At 34.2% G+C, this 4,681-nt stretch overlaps 1 pseudogene; it reads right to left on the bottom strand.

Annotated features, from left to right (window-relative positions):
- Window positions 1-725: 725 nt before the first annotated feature.
- LOC125166217 (high mobility group protein B1-like) lies at window positions 726-1,488 on the bottom strand (annotated as a pseudogene).
- Window positions 1,489-4,681: the final 3,193 nt, after the last annotated feature.

Here is a 4,681-nt window from a genome sequence, read left to right as displayed (position 1 = left end):
AGATTTTCATAGCACCATTTGTTGAAAAGACTATTCTTTTCCCATTGAACGATCTTGGCAACCTCATCGAAAATTATTTTACCATATATGTGAGAGGTTACTTCTGGGCTTTCTGTTCTATTTCATTGCTCTATGTGTCTATCCTTATACCAGTACCATTCTTCTTTGATTACCATGGTTTTGTGGTAAGATTTTAAATCATAAAGTGTGAGTCCACCATCTTTGAGGGTATATATATATATGTATATATATATATATATATATATATATATATATATATATAAATATATATATATTTATATATATATAAAACTGTATTTACTTAAGATTTACTAAGATTTTAAATCATAAAGTGTGAGTCCACCATCTTTGAGGGTATATATATATGTGTATATATATATATATATATATATATATAAATATATATATATTTATATATATATAAAACTGTATTTACTTAGAAGCATTCAGAATGTCAACAAAGCAGCTATAACTTCTTTTTTTCAAATACAGAGCTGTTATTCAGCTAGCAGAACAATTATTTCATATAAGTAGCTTTGGAAGATAAGAAAACTACCATCCCCAACGTAACTAATTTGTGCTATGCACTAACAAGAATCTGCTTTAAATGTCCGTGTCAATTTAAAACCCCTATACTGTACCAGGCAAGGTTAGTGGCTACTGAAAATACCACCAGGACAGGGCTTTCTAAAGACACATTCAGTAGTGTGTTAATTTATACCAAAAAAGACACTGTGCAGTTTAAAAATATATCTTATACAGTCTTACATTTCAATTTTTTTCTTTAAAAGGACTGAGTGTTGTACAGGGGGTTAAATGCTTTATAGACCAAACAAAATGTCTAGAACCAACTTATTCATCATCATCATATTCTTCATCTTCATCTTCTTCATCTTCCTCCTCCTCCTCCTCTTCCTTCTTTTTCTTGCTTTTTTCAGCCTCGATGACTCCCTTCTTTGCTGCATCAGGCTTTCCTTTAGTTCACTAGGCAGTAATATCCTTTTTATATTTTTCCTTCAGCTTAGCAGCCTTATTATCATAAGACTGCTTGTCATCTACAACAGTTTTTTCACATCTCTCCCAGTTTCTTTGCAATGTCACCAAAGGATAGGCCAGCATCTTCTCCTTTGGTTTTTGGTTGATACTCAGAACAAAACAAGAGGAAGGCCAAAGGAGGCCTGTTGGGTACATTGGGATCCTTGAACTTCTTTTTTGTTTTCCCTTTAGAGGGGATATAAATTTTCATTCCTCTTTCATAATGGGCCTTGTCTGCCTTTGCCATGTCTTCAACTTTTCCTTTCTCTTTAGTAGACATGATCTTCCAGTTCTCTCAGCACTTCTTAGAAAACTCTGAGAAGTTGACTGAAACATCTATGTGCTTCTTTTTTGTGTCTCTCTTGACAAGTTTTCACAGAGAATGCATATGATGACATTTCCTCTCTGCTTCTTAGGATTTCCTCTGCAAATGTTTAATTATTTTCCTCGGTGAGGCACAGAATTGCCCAGTGCCTTGTTGACTCTCAGTTGCCCCCAAACTATCTCTATTGAGCTCATTGTACTGCAATGGCTATGAGAGTGAGAGCCAGACACAGCATCTTTGTTGTTTTTCAATATTGTTTTAGTTACTTGGCATTTCTTGAAATTCACATAAACCTTAGGATGGCAATGATATTTATTTCTTTTCATGCTTTAAAAATATTATTCCTCTCTCATTTGTCTTACACTATTTTAAGTGAGAAATATGCTGTCATCCTTATATTTGTTCCACTTTATACAATGTTGCTTTTTTCTCTGGATGCTTTTGAGATTTTTTTTAATCCCTGGTTTTGAGAAATTTGATTATAACCTGCTTTGGTTTAGTTTTCTTTGTTTTAAGTATTTGTAGAGATGATCTATGGCCTTAGTTTGCATCGAATTTGAGATAAATTTGGGTCACTATTTTTCAAAACAGATATTTTGGCACATTTGAATTGTCTCACAGCTCACTGATACAATGTTTATTTTCCCCCCAAGTTCTTATTTTCTCAGTATCTCATTTTGTATTGACTCTGTCTTCGAACTCACTAATTTTTTCTTCTGCAATGTCTAACCTGCAGCTAATCACAGCTAATGTAGTTTCCATGTCTAACATTTTAGCTTTCCTACCTAGAATTTTGATTTGGGCCTTTTTAAAGTATCTTCTAGATTTTGACTTAACATGGTCAATCTTTTCTAATCTTCTTGAACATATAAAATATAGTTATACTAACTTTTAATGCCTTTACTAATTCTATTATCTATGTCACTTCTGGTTGCCTGCCAATTGGTTGATTTTTCTCCTATTTGTGGGTCATATTTTCTTGCTTCTTTGAATGGTTGATAACTTTCAACTGGATGTCAAACATTGTTAATTTCCCTTATTAGATGATAGATATTTTTGCATTCCATAGTTTTGAGATTTGTTCTAAAACACAATTTCTTGGCATGATGTGATCCTTTGGAGCATTATTTTTAGGATTATTAGACAGAATCAAAAACTGTGTTTAGTGTAGAGCTAAATTCTCCTGACTGTAAAGGTAAGGTAAAACTGTAAGGTAAAACTGTTCTGAGTACTCTACCTGATGTCTCATGAGTGGTGAGGTTTTCCACTTCAACTAATAGAAACAAGAACTATTCTGGACCCTGTGTGGACTCCATTGATTGTTTCCTCTAATCTTCTCAGGTGGTTCTTCTCCAACCTTGGGTAGTTTACTTATATATATTCACTGTTCAATGTTCAGTTGAAGACTGAAGGGAAATCTTCTGCAGATTTCTGGGATATTTTCTCCCTGTGTGTGTGCAGTTATTTCTTCTCTGGCACTTTGCAAACTCTAGCAACTTTTGGTTTCCCTGGATTCCTAGATTGATTCATCAAATCAGAGAGAGAAAGTTAGTTTCTTCCAGGGTTCCTGGAAACTTTCTCTAGGCAGTCAGCTGGAATAATTGTAGGACTTCCTTCATTTGTTTTCTACCTCTCAGATATCATTGTCCTTCAATGTCTGATAATGAATGTCTCAAGACTTACTGTTTCATGTATTTTATTCAGGATTTTGTTGTTGTTGTTGTTGTTGTTGTCGTTGTTGTTGTTGTTATTTCAAGCCTTTGTTACCCCATCTTGATCGAAAGCAGAAGTCTTATGCTTAGATTTTGATTGAGATTTCATTGAATCCATATACCAATTTTGTGAGAATTTAAATCTCTTTTAATAGTAAATATTTTATTTTATTTTTTAAAATTAATTTATTATTTTTAAATTTACATCCAAGTTAGTTAGCATATAGTGCAACAATGATTTCAGGAGTAGATTTGTTAATGCCCCTTATCCATTTATCTCTTCCTCCCTCCCAAAACCACTCCAGAAACCTGCTGTTTATTCTCTATACTTAAGAGTCTCTTACATTTTGTCCCTCTCTCCATTTTTATATTATTTTTGCTTCCCTTCCCTTATGTTCATCTGTTTTGTATCTTAAATTCCTCATATGAGTGAGGTCATACGATATTTGTTTTCCTCTGACAGACTAATTTCACTTAGCATGATATCTTCCAGTTCCATCCACATAGTTGCAAATGGCAAGATTTCATTCTTTTTGATTGCCAGGTAATACTCCATTGTATGTGTGTATATATACATATATATACATATAAGGTATACATATATACCACATCTTCTTTATCCATTCTTCCATTGAGGGACATTTGGGCTCTTCATACTTTGGCTATTGTTGATAGTGCTGCTATAAACATTGGGGTGCATGTGCCCCTTCAAAACAGCACACCTGTATCCCTTGGATAAATACCTAGTAGTGCAATTACTGGGTTGCAGGGTAGCTCTCTTTTTAATTTTTTGAGGAATCTCCATAATGTTTCCCAGAGTGGCTACACCAGTTTGCATTCCCACCACCAGTGCAAAAGAGTTCCTCTTTATCTACATCCTCACCAACATCTATTGTTAACTGAGTTGTTAATGTTAGCCATTCTGACAGGTGTGAGGTGGTATCTCATTGTGGTTTTGATTTGTATTTCCCTAATGATGAGTGATGTTGAGCGTTTTTTCACATGTCTGTTAGCTATCTGGATGTCTTATTTGGAAAAGTATCTATTCATGTCTTGTGACCATTTCTTCACTGGATTATTTGTTTTTGAGTGTTGAGTTTGATAAGTTCTTTATAGATTATGGATACTAACCCTTTGTCTGATATGTCATTTGCAAATATCTTCTCCCAAATATCGGTTGCCTTTTAGTTTTGCTGATTGTTTCCTTCACTGTGCAGAAGCTTTTTATTTTGATGAGGTCTCAATAGTTCATTTTTGCTTTTGTTTCCCTTGCCTCTGGAGATGTGTTGAGTAAGAGGTTGCTGTGGCCGAGGTCAAAGAGGTTGTTGCCTTTTTTCTCCTCTAGGATTTTGATGGCTTTCTGTATTACATTTTGGTCTTTCATCCATTTTGAGTTTATTTTTCTGTAAGGTGTAAGAAACTGGTCCAGTTTCATTCTTCTGCATGTTGGTGACCAGATTTCCCAGCAATATTTGCAGAAGAGACTGTCTTTATTCTACTGGATATTCTTTCCTGCTTTTGTCAAAGATTAGTTGGCCATACATTTGTGGGTCCATTTCTGGGTTTTCTATTCTGTTCCATTGATCTG

The sequence above is a fragment of the Prionailurus viverrinus genome, chromosome B2, assembly GCF_022837055.1.
Source record: "Prionailurus viverrinus isolate Anna chromosome B2, UM_Priviv_1.0, whole genome shotgun sequence".
NCBI classification, from domain to species: domain Eukaryota; kingdom Metazoa; phylum Chordata; class Mammalia; order Carnivora; family Felidae; genus Prionailurus; species Prionailurus viverrinus.
The sequence above is the reverse complement of the archived record's forward strand: the minus strand, read 5'-3'. Positions and strand labels throughout refer to the sequence as shown.